Source organism: Balaenoptera borealis (genome assembly GCF_965194805.1).
Source record: "Balaenoptera borealis genome assembly, chromosome: 10".
Lineage (NCBI taxonomy): Eukaryota > Metazoa > Chordata > Mammalia > Artiodactyla > Balaenopteridae > Balaenoptera > Balaenoptera borealis.
Genome location: NC_138874.1, coordinates 117,200,390 through 117,212,522, shown reverse-complemented (window position 1 = coordinate 117,212,522; position 12,133 = coordinate 117,200,390).

The window sequence follows — 12,133 nt, the reverse complement described above, 5'->3', positions numbered from 1 at the left end:
GTATGAGAGCTGGATCCTCACCCAAGTTGACCCATCTTCGAAGTTTGTGCTTTCTCAGCAACCCCAAATGCTGCCTCAGTTCAGGGGTGAATGGTAGTGGTGGCCAAATTAGAGATGGAGGAAGGACGTCTGGTCCACTTTGGGGAGGATGCGAGGCAGACTGGGGGGCGGGGGCGGGACTTGCTTGGAGGGTGTGTCTTGCCTCCCTCCTGGCAGTGGGGGCCCCCCAGGCCTCGCCGACCCTGCTGCCCTCCCGCCAGCCCACCGGGATTGGCCCAGGGGGAGGCACCCGAAACAGACCAGGTCCGTCAGCCCTCCTGGAGGTGTGCCCAGCGGGGCCGGGAGACCAGGGTCTCCCTCCTTCCCTGGGGGCTCAGGGGACCTGGGATGGTGTCGGCTGGAGCTGCTCGTGTCCACGTTCCCTGGATTCACGGAAGAGGCTCCCTGGGAGGGAGCCACAAGGCCATGGGCAGAGTGAGGGGAAGCCGAGGGTGGGGTGTCCCGAGGACAGCACCTGAGCCAGGTGGCCCAGCGTGTCCACAGCCATCCTTCCTGGAACGAGCTTCTCGTGGATACGGGACGGCCCCTTCCCTTGTGGCTTAAAGTTTGGGTTTGCATCTCTTTCACTGGATCCAGGAAAGTCCCTGCAGCTCCGAGGCTAGCCCATGACTCAACACTGAGATATAGTCAGGAGGGGTGGTGGCCGTGAAAACACATGGCTCAGACCTACACTCTGGGAGCATAACTGATGGCCCAGGTGCTGTGACTCTGGGTCCACCTCCTCGTCCACCCAAGGCCACTCTTCCCACGGACAGTTCCCAATCGGTAACAAGCAGGACATGGGAGGTGGGGAACCCCCCCAGTGGGGACTTCGGCTGGAGGACCCCCCACTGGCCTGGCTGTGCCTGTCTTGGAATTGTGCTTCCTCTGATGGTTAATTGTATGTGTCAACTTGAGCAGGCTCAGGGGTTCCCAGGCATTGGTCTAATTTATGCTGGGTGTCGCTGTGAGGGTGTTTTTGGATGAGATTAACATTTTTTGAGAAAAGCAGATTGCACTCCCTCATGTGGGTGGGCCTCTTCCAATCACTTGAAGTCCCGAATGGAACAAAAAGGATGACCCTCCCACAAGGAAGGGAGAATTCTTTCTGCTCAACTGGCTTTGAACTGGGGCGTCTGATCTTCCTGGGTCTCGAGCCTGTTGGCCTTCAGATGAGAACCACACCGTCGGCTCTCCTGGTCCTCAGGCCTTCGGACAGGGACTGGAACAAAATATCAGTGCTCCTGGGTCTCTGGCCTGCCGGCTCTCCCATAAGTCTTGGGACTTGCTCACCTCTATAATTGTGTGAAACAGCTCCTTATAACAAATCTCTCTCTCTGTCTTTATCTATATGTACATCTATCTACATATACGTACACACACACACGCACACACACACAAAACCTCTTGGTTCTGCTTCTCTGCAGAACCCTGACTAATGCCCTTCCCAGTCTGCTTCATTCCCCTCTCCCACCGGTGTCAGACCTGCTCTGTGGGCTGACCTCTCTCCCGGTTTTATCCAGCTTTCTTTCCTTCATCCTTCACGGTATTTCCCTCAATGAAACCTCCTGCTTGTCTAATTCCATCTTGGCATCTGCTTCTACAAGGAGCAGAGCTAACACAGAGGGTAAATGATGAAGCAGATGAAACGACTGTCTCCCACCTGAGGGCCCAAGCAGGAGGAAGGAAACTGAAAGGGCCCCGGGGGCTGAAGGGACGTGGGAAGCACGGAGGTGGTGGCGGCCCAGCGTTGGACTCTCTCCAAATTCCCACCAGAGACAGGCAGAGCCATTAGAAAGCACAACCCACGGACACATATGCAACAAAATTAGGGGAAAACGATTCCTGTGAGCCTGAAAATACCAGCCCAGGAGGAAGGGTAGGACAGAACATACTGGGAGTTACTCCCAATCCCGTGACGACCCCTTACTGAGCTCAGAGGACACCACTTGCCCCTGTTCCCTCCAGGCCCAGGGGTGGAAACATCATCCCTATTTCTGGCACCTGGGAGCCCCCATCCTTGGTCCTTCCCTCATCCCTGCCACAAAATACCAGCCACGAGAATGCAGGCATCGTGTAAGCACGCAGAGAGGGAAGCAATGGGGCACCTGACACACCTGTGAGCAGGAGAACCCCAAACAGCCCACAGGTCCGCCCTGGAGAACACAGAGCCCCTGGGAAGGGCAGCTGGAGGTGAGAGGAGGTTTGCCAGTTCCAGTAGCAGGTGTGGGCAGGGTGTTGGGACAAGACAGTCAGGAGCTGCCATGGCCCAGCCGCTGTAACCCTCAGAACTGCCAGGGCTCCCTTCCAGGACAGGGTCACACACCGAGGGGACCTCTGGGGGTGAAAGCAACACATTGAGCATCATAGGGACCACGGAGATGAAGGACGAGCAGGTCCAGGTGCGAGCGCGGAAGGAGAACCCCTGTCTGCACGCGACACAGAAGCAAGAGCAGAGAGCTCCGTGAAGTTTAACAAGTTTAAAAACCACTGTTTTCTGAGTCCATGCAAATCAACTTAACATAAAAGCGAACACTAAAAATTATCAAGGCAATATCCAATATAATGCTATTTTGAGAAGAAATTAAATAAGGAGCACAATGACATTCCTACAGAAAATGAAAGGATACTAGAAAGATATGTCCACAGTACAGGTAACATTGAAAACTTCTATTTCAAACAAGTTAAAAGATGTTAAGAAAATTATACATACACGACAGGAAAGAATAACATAAATCAGAATTAGAAAAACTCAGAAGTGAGGTGTCAGAACTCAGGACAGAATTAGAAATAAAAGTAAAGAATTCATGTCAGGAGTGAAGACTAAATGAAAAGGAACATGAGAGTGAATTAGCACAGATAATACCTTAAGAGGAGTAGAAGGTGAAAGAGAGGGGAAAATAAAATGCAAAAGAACAAAAGAAAGGGGTTAAAACTATTGGGAAGAATCAGACAAAGATTGAAGATGGGCAGAGAAGATCAATAGCAGTTCCTGAAGAAGAAAACCAAAACAAAGGAGCAGAATAAACATTTACATTCAAAATTTTTTTTCTGGAATAAAAAGAGTACACCATGCGCCCGAGAATATTGCCCCAAATGCCAAAGCCAAGACATGGTCCAATAAAGCAACTGGAGCTTAAAGGAAAAGAAAGGTCCTTCAGCCATCTCGTCCAAAAGAGCCAGTGACTTATAAGGGAAAGACAATCAGGTTATCATCAGACTTTCCATAAAAAACAATATTTCTTGCCAGGAGAAAATTAGGTAACGTACTTAAGATACTCAAAGGAAGAAAATGTGAGACAAGGGTTTTCATACCCAGCAAAACTGACTTTCAAGTGTTAAACTCTACAAGGAAACTGTTGTCAACATACAAGAACTCAGGAACTACTTCCCCATGAGCCCTTACCAAGCTCCAGACGATCAAAATAACCAGAACAGCACTGGTGATACAAAGACCAATGGTGGGCATTACGAATATCATTACACGGAACTAAGATTAAGAGGGGGTGAAGTAGGAGAGGGCTCAGTATTAATGGTGAGGTCACACAATTAGAAAACAGGGAACAGCATAGCAAACATTTACAAAAACTCTTCTCAGTAATTATAAGGTGATTGTGGTATTAGTTTTGCTATTGGGTTACTGTTGTATGTACAACTTGGAATAAAGTCAGTTAGTAATTATGGGATATTTCAATACTGTTGAATGTATCATCTCCCGTTTCCTTGAGAACAAAGATCTTCAGTGTGGAAGGAAGGAAGTACAGACCTAATACAGAACTGAAACAACAAAAAATAAACAAAAACCCCAACCTTGTGGTCCTGAGATCCGGCATCTGAAGAGGTTTAGAAACAGTGATCCGCGTGGTAACAAGGAAGCCAGGGGTTCTGGGAGAAACGGCAGATTCCCAAGGTGGGAGAGGAAATACGAAGAAGGGCCTGGGACGTCCAGTCACAGCAGAGTGAGGGTGCCGCTGAGGCCACGAGCATCACGTCAGAAGGACTCGGGGGTCACCTGACTGGGCTCCCGCTGACCAAAGGTGGATCAACCTGACATTCAAAAGATGTAATCCTTGCAATTGACACACCCCATCAAATACATTAGTTGATAATGTTTACATAAAACTGAACGATCTGTAACCTGGTTGGTCATCTTGGGAAGATGACATGAACCAATTCATTATCTTGAGAGCTGGTAGATAAAGGGAAAGTATCCAGCATTTCTCCTGTCTTTTCTCTGTGAACTGGACCACGAGGCAACCAAATGGTAGGTGAGGGGAAGTGACTTTTTATAAAAGTGTGTCGACTCAAGACTGAAGGGCAAAGACAGAATCCAAACGTCACCATTTTGCAACCCCCGTGGGTGAGTGGATCTGGGCGTCAGGCCCCACGGCTGTTCATGTCAGGGAAAGGGCGACAGCAGACCTACACGCCTCTGGAGGGACGGTCACCCCCCTCGAGACGTGCCAGAGGGACCGGACCTGCGTCTGATGGAGCCCCTGGATGCGCAGGACTGAACTACGGCATACGCACACTTGGGGCCAAAGCTCCAGAGAAACACGGGGCAGTTGACTGTCAATGTCGGGGAAACCAGTGGCTACTCTGGGGGCTGGGGTTCTGTGTTGGGGGCAGGGCACTTACAGGGGCTTTGGGGGTGGCTGGCCGAGTTCTCCTTTGGCTAGGGCGATGGTTATAAGGATGCTCAGTTTATTCTCACTCAACTTCGTGTCTTCGTGGTGTGGCTTTCTGTATCTGAGCTTTATTTTACCACAGAAAGGCGGACAGAGTCGATGCCGAGTGGGCAGGCATCCCCGCTCTGCGCCCAGGCTTCTGCCTGGTGCAGGCCCAGCCCCCAGACCAAGGCAGGTTTCCTGGGGTGCGAAAGCCTCAGTCTCCGCAGAGACGCCAAGCACCCACCTGCTCACAGATTGACACGCTTGTGTGGGAGACTCTTGACAACTGCAGGGGGAGATCAGAGGCTCGATCATTGTCAAGAACGTCAAGTCGCCCTGCAGAGAAGCAGCGCCAAGCCTGCCCACAGCCAGCCCAGGCCCGGGAGAAGGTTCAGCTGATGGGCCTGGACCAGATGGAGCCACAGGCCTGGCAGGTGCTGGGGGGCTGGGGGGGTGACCAAGGGGAAGCGACTGTCACAGCCCGGAGCGATGGGATCACCAGCGCCACGCCAGTGGGATGGACACGGGGAGGGGGACCCGTGACAAGAGGGCGCAGGCTCTGCGGCCCCCCTCACCTCACAAGGGCGGTCTGGGTGTGTGGTCAGCCCTAGCTGAATGAGGGACTTAGGGGACTATGGAAAAAGAGTGTAAAACAGGAAAAGGAGCATCATTCTGAAGACGTAGAAGAACCACCACATCTGAAGATGATCTTCTGGAGGAAGAAGAAAACTCTTTGACATTTACTCTAGGTTGGGGGAGGCCCTGCCCCACGCAAAGTGTGGGTGCGTTCGAGACGTGACAAGAGGGGCCGGGGCTCGCGGAGCCGTGTGCGTCAGGGGATGAAGACCCGCAGGCGGCAGAATCGGGGCAGGAGGCTTCACGGGAAAACCCTTGGTGCACAGGCAGAGAGGAGCACCGAGGGCCAGCGGGGCAGTGGCCGGAGAGCCCGGGACCAGCAGACTCACCCGGGAAGACACTGCGAGCGAATGACAGAAGCCTCAGCAGGCCTTCCACGGGGCGGCAGTCAGCTCAGGGGCAGGACCAGGACAAACTGCACGGCGTCCGCAGCGCTCCGGGGGCTCTGCCGGCAGGACGGCCACCTGTCAAGTCCCCTCGGAGAGACGCTGGGCAGCACTGCTGGCACAGGACCCCAGACCCAGCTTGCCTCAAAATGCTGCAAATACCGAGCCACTGCCCGTCAAATATGCAAACACAGCTATTACATTATCCCCAAGGTAGAAAGTAATAATAACGTTTATTACAGATAAAACCAAAGGCATTTATTACATATCCGTATACAAAGGACGGAGATAATGATTATGAGAAGGTACATAACACTGTCAAGCGTCCTTGAAGACGCGCTTTAGCCAAATGAGAAATGAAGCAGCGTGAACCCCATGCCCCGGATGCGGGTCTGTAGCCGTGTGTCTGGTGCAGACTCTGCCGCCAGAACAAGGCTGCCCCGTGCCCGGCTGCCGGCCCCTAGCCTGGGCCCAGCTCTGGGAGGTGCGTTTCTGCATATCTGCCCCCGACCCCGTCCTCACCCCCGGAGCTCAGACCTGTCCCTGCCTGTTGGACAAACCACGTGGCTCAGTGCCAGCACCCCCGTCCCGGCAACAGCGGAACTTTTCATGTGGTTGAGACCGTGGTGGCAGAAGCCCAAACGAGCAGACCGCCCCCTCCTCAAAAGCATGCGTGCGTCAAGAGTGGTGTCCTGCCCTCGCCAAAGGCTGTGAAGGACGCCTTCCTGCGTCACGAAACCTCTCGTGGAAGCCTGTATTTATTTTTATTCATAGAGAACAAAAGGCCACAAGTGTCGGTTACCTGACAGCGAGCTCCTCCTCATTTTTCCTCCACCTGGGATGACGGATACTTTTACGCTGATCTGGCTTGTGGGATGATCTCAAGGCAGAGCCCCTAAGAAGACCGCAGAGAAGCGCGTGTGGTTGCAGGCACCGAGCGGGGGCTCCAGGGCACGGCACCTTTCCGAGGCATCCAGTCTTCTGTAATGTGTGTGTATCACCTTTACGACCAGAGAAGAACCCATTAAACAGTGAATTGTGCCGTCTGTGTACTGTGTCCGCTCTTGGGTGACAACACACATCGGCATGAAATACTGCCAGGGCGTTTGGGAGTGTGGGCTGGGCAGTGGGGCCATGGGAGCGTGTTTTCTTCCTTCTGTTTTATGCATGTACCAGACTTTTATAATAAACTCGTACTACTTTTAAAGCAAATCATTTCAATTAAAATATTTAAAACAAGTAGAGGCAAGAGAGACGGCCCCGTTGAAGGAAGCAGTGGCCGGATAGCCGTCAGGGGAAATGGCTTTGGCCTCCTCGGACGGAAGGCAGTGCAGCCCTGCACTGGGGGCGTCAGCCTGGCCAGTGGACCCGAGGGGGAGCCTCTGCAACAGGGGATGAGGCTCAAGCCCTACAGCAGAGCAGGGCCCCCAGCTGTGGCACCCGAGGCTGTGGCACCCGAGGCTGTGGCACCCGAGGCTGTAGCACCCGAGGCTGTGGCACCTGAGGCTGTGGCACCTGAGGCTGAGGCACCCGAGGCTGTGGCACCTGAGGCTGTGGCACCCGAGGCTGAGGCACCCGAGGCTGAGGCACCCGAGGCTGTGGCACCCGAGGCTGTGGCATCTGAGGCTGTGGCACCTGAGGCTGAGGCACCCGAGGCTGTGGCACCCGAGGCTGTGGCACCCGAGGCTGAGGCACCCGAGGCTGTGGCACCCGAGGCTGAGGCACCCGAGGCCAGGCCAGCCGTGGTGCCCGTGGCCAGGGTCAGCGGCTAGGCGGCCAGCACAGGCAGGGACAGGCCTCAGGGACACCGGCGGGATGAGTGGGGGGCCTGTGGAGCCAGATGTGGGGACACAGCAGGCAGCAGTGGCGCCTGGGCCTGCGGGGTTGTGTCCTCCGCCAGGCTCAGGGTGGACACGGGCAGGGGAGCAAGGCAGTCTTGAGGGGGGCCCTCCAGGCCGCCCCTTCACAGCAGGCTCAGCCCAACGAGAAGGAGGCCGACGGCGAGGGGCCCCAGGCCCAAGCAAGGCTGGGGGCCAGAGGACGCCAGGCCCGCTGGGACGGGCCGTGCGCCGGCGTGGGTGAGTGGGGAGGGGCCGGGTAGCACCAGGCAGGCCTTGTCATCGAGGCTCAGGGGCCAGGACGAGATGGGGCCAGGAGCAGCGCTGGAGCGGCCTGTGTGCCCGCGCAAGGGTGAGCCTGTGGCCACCCTCCCCAGGTGGAAAGCCCCGCGGGACAGCCGCCTGCAGCTCCCACAGACCGTGGGGGCTGAGCCCTCTCACGCCCAGGCCTCGGCAGGTGGCAGCCGCCGTCAGGGTCTCACGACTGGGACCCGGAGTCTCTGGCTGGACGAGGAGAGCTTGGTGCCCTTTCCACGGAGGAGGGCGGGCCCAAGCTGACCACGTCCCTCGAGGGGCAGTCCGGGGTGCCTGGGTCCTCGTCTCTGCAGGCCCCAAGGTGCTGAGGGGTGAGCCCTGAGGGGAGGGCTTCACTCGCTTTACAGGGGTGAGCCCAAGGTGCAGCCGTCCTCTCTGGGGCTGCACTGGGTGCCCGCCGGTGGCCCCGGGACAGGAAGTACCGCCAGTGCCCCTCCTGAGTGCTGAGGGGCCCTACACGCCTTGTGCCCCCCGCACCCCACCCAGGGCTGTGCCCTCAGCAGAGGCGCCGGAGGACGAGCGAGAGTGGACTTCCGGGAGCCCAGGGCAGCAGGTTAAGGGCGAGGACCCCGTCCTCACATCCTCCTGGGACCCCGTGCAGCACAGCGACACCAAAGCCCCCCGCTAGCGCCCTGTGAGCACCAGGGAGCCCCAGACGGCACGCTGGTGGAGTGCCTGGCGGGGTACCCGGCGGGGCCAAGGATCAGGGGAGACATGGGGGGGACATGGGCACAAGGTCACTGCGGGAGACTCTCAACAGGGCAGCAGCAGAGAAGGTGGACCTAAGACCTCTCCTGGACGGAAGCAAGCGTGTCTCAGGGTCCTGCCAGCCAGGACTGGTGAGGAAGGCATAACCCTACACATCACTCAATTGCCCAGCCTGGGCCTGGCCGGAGCTGCGATGCGCCAGGTCTCCTGCCAGGAAAGCGAGGGTCCCTGGGAAGAGAGTTCCCAGGTGGAGCCCAGGTGCCCCGGCCTCGCCTGTCTCCTCCCCGCACCGTGCTGCCCTCTTCTCAGGAGGTGACCTTCCTCCAAGGAAGGGGGGGCGGGGAGACCCCAAGCCTCTCACCACATGATGCTGAGCTCGCTCTTTCCTCCTCCCAGCCCCCTCCCCTGCCCAGCACCTGGAGGCTGGGCACGAGGTCTGTGAGCCCGTGGAGGTGCTTCCCTGGGGATCGAGCCCCAGCTCCTCCATCCCCCCGTCTGCACGTCCCCTTTGTCCTCTGGCGCCACTGGAGCCTGGGGACCTGGGGAGTTACAAGCTTCCAGGTTCTAACAGGGCAGGAGAGCAGGCTTCTGCCCTCTGTTCCAAGTGAGACTCATCCAGTGGGACCTGCTGGTCACATGCCTGTACCTGGAAGGGACGCCCCATAGGCTTAAGGCCGCCAGGACCCAGCCCTGGCGCAGAGGTGGGCATGTGCTGGGTGGGCCCGGATAAGATTCTGCAGGCCCCCTGGGACCCGCAGGGGCGGCTGTTCTGTCCCCGCTGGGCCCACCTTTGTCGGGCCCTGCTGTCGCCACCCTGGGGATGGAGGGACAACCAGTGGAGGTGGGGGGCACTGAGCAGGGGCGGGGGCGACACACACACAAGGCCCGGATCTTGGAGGAAATCCAGGACTGTGGCTTCTGCCCACCCTGGGAGCCCTGGGGATGGAGGGCAGGGCCTGGAGCCTCGGACAGAGGAGACCCCAGCCCAGCCCACCCAGCCCCTCCCACTCGCAGAGCCGGCACAGGGGTTCGGGGGGCAGAGGAGGGTCCGCTCCACACTGAGGGGGTGGAGGCTGCTGGCTGAGAAAAGCATTGCACAACGTGAGAGCTGCGAGGTCCGTTTTACTTGGGGTGAAATGAGGCCTACAGCCCAGGAGACAGCCTCTCAGAGAGCTCCGAGAAACTGCTCCCAAGAGGTGGGGGGAGGTCAGTACAGATGTGATTTTGGTGAGGGGGGAGTACACGCAGTGAAGCACTTTTCTTTTGCAGAAGGTTTCTGCTAGTCACGAGGAGCAGACGTCACCATGGATTTTAGTGCTTTTCTAGATACAAGAAGATGCTAGAATTGGGCTCATAAAATCTTCTCCTGAAAATATCTAACTATCTGAAGGCCTGTTCTGCCAGTTTTTCCCAGAGCACAGAGGGCCTCATTCCCAATCTCCACCCTGAGCTCCTTTTAGGGGATGTTGAAGGTCAGCAGCTGCAGCGAGCAGCTCATGATTTGATCCTTGTGGAGGCGGATGGAAGGGCCAATTTGTCGGTGACAAGGCCAAGTGGGTCTGGGCTCCCGCAGTTCCCAGCTCTCCAGCCTCCTCTTCCAGGAAGGCCCACGGAGCGACCCTCACTTGAGGACGCAAGGAGACCCTCTTGGGGTGTGCTCCCACCTCAGGGCCGACCAGACAGGGGGGTCCCAGGGAGCCCGAAGAGGGTGGTGTGAGAAGAACTGGACGTCACTGGCCTGGGCTCAGCGTCTCCCCTTAGGGAAAAGCACGTTCTGACCAGGAGTGGGTCGTGCCCTCTAGACGGGCTGGGGGTGCACAGGGCACACCTCCCCGCGACGCTCTCAGCGTTAATCTCGCTGGCTCCGGGCTCCAGGCCTCTGATACAATTCTCTCCGCTGCAAATCCGAGCTTTGCTGAGCTAAATGGGCTTCTTGATTTGATTCTGGAGTCGTCTGCTGACCTCCCAGGCCCCTGGTAACATATTTCGCCATTTCTTGACCAAGTTCAGCCTTTCTGAGGCTGGCGGCTCCATTGTCAGGATCTCTCACTTCTCCTGAGAGAGAGGAACACGGCCGAGCGTCACCCGGGTCCTGCCGGAGGGACGGGAACCCAAGAGCTCGGGGTGAGGCCCCTCGAGGGCCGCCGTCCACCCCCCTCGGCCAAGGCAGGGAGCCGCCCTCACTGGGGTGAGGCTGCCGCGACGGGGTCTCCCCAGGGGTGCCCTCGCTGTCTGGGGCCCTGGGCAGCAGGGCCTTAGCGACTGAATTAGGTGGTCCCAGAGCTGGGGCCTGAGGGGGTAGGGGGAGCAGGTGGATGGCGGCGCCCAGTCTGGAGGAGAGGAAAGCCGTGTGGCCCGGGACCTCGGCACGCCGGGACCTCGGCACGCCGGGACCTCGGCACACTGGGATGCGGGGACACCGGGACGCGGGGACACCGGGACAGGCAGGGGGGGCTGGGCGCTGCGCGAGGCAGGGCAGCCCCCTCTCTGTCCCATGGTCTGCTCTCCCCGAGCTCCCCTCTCAGCAGGTTTCCCTGACACCGTAGGACCACCTCCCCCTTTCCCCCTTAGCTTCCTTCTCCCCTGAGCACTTCATTTCCTGGCCTCCTGGACGGTTGGCTTCCCTCTGAGTCCTTCCCGAGAGGTGCGGCTAGGCCCCCATGACACGAGGCCCCTCACGCACCTCCTCCCGTCCCGGCGGGGCCGGCTCTGTGCCAGTAGAGTCCAGCCCTGAGCACCGTCCCTAAGCATCCGGAGAGGAACACAGCCCCCGGCCCCGCGCCCGTGGTCTCTGACACTCCAAGGAAGTCGAGCATCACCTGGGAGCTCGTTAGGAACGCAGAACCTCAGGCCCCTCCAGGGCCCGAATAAGGATCACATTTCAACAAGATCCCATGGGACCCCTGTGCCTGTCGCAGTTCCAGAGGTGCCCGCTTCACCCCTGCCCACAGAGAGCCGTGTCCCACCTCTAGAACACATGCCTGCGCCACAGCCCTAAGCTCACCTCCAGGGCCTGTGTGAGTCCCTCCCCTGGGTCTGTCTCCAGGGGGTGCCCTATGCCAGAGTGGCACCCCAGGCCCCTGGCTGTTTGCAGGAGATGTGGACACGGGAGCTGGGAAGTCCCCACACCAGAGAGTGATGAACAACTCCTAAGGCTTGGACATGTGGTGTGTGAGGTGTGGCCTCAACTGCCCCTTTCCCTGGGCCCCGAAATATTATGGGTGTGCCTGCCGTAGGTGGCCAATAGGCCAGGCCAGGGCCCTGCGTTACGTCTTCATTGCCCCGTCCCCTCATTCATTCCTGTATTCACCAAATACGTCCTGGGTGTCCAGCCAATGCCGGGCACTGCCCTGGGCTCAGAGTACAGCAGAGAGCGTGGCAGACACACCCAACCCCACAGAGCCACCATCCTGGAGGAGATGGCAGACAGAGGAAATACACAGGAGGCCCTGGTGTGCTGGACGGTGATGCGGCTCCGGAGAAAACGAAGACAGGTGGGGTGGGACGGGAGGTGCCAGGGAACCTTGCTGAGAAGGGGCCG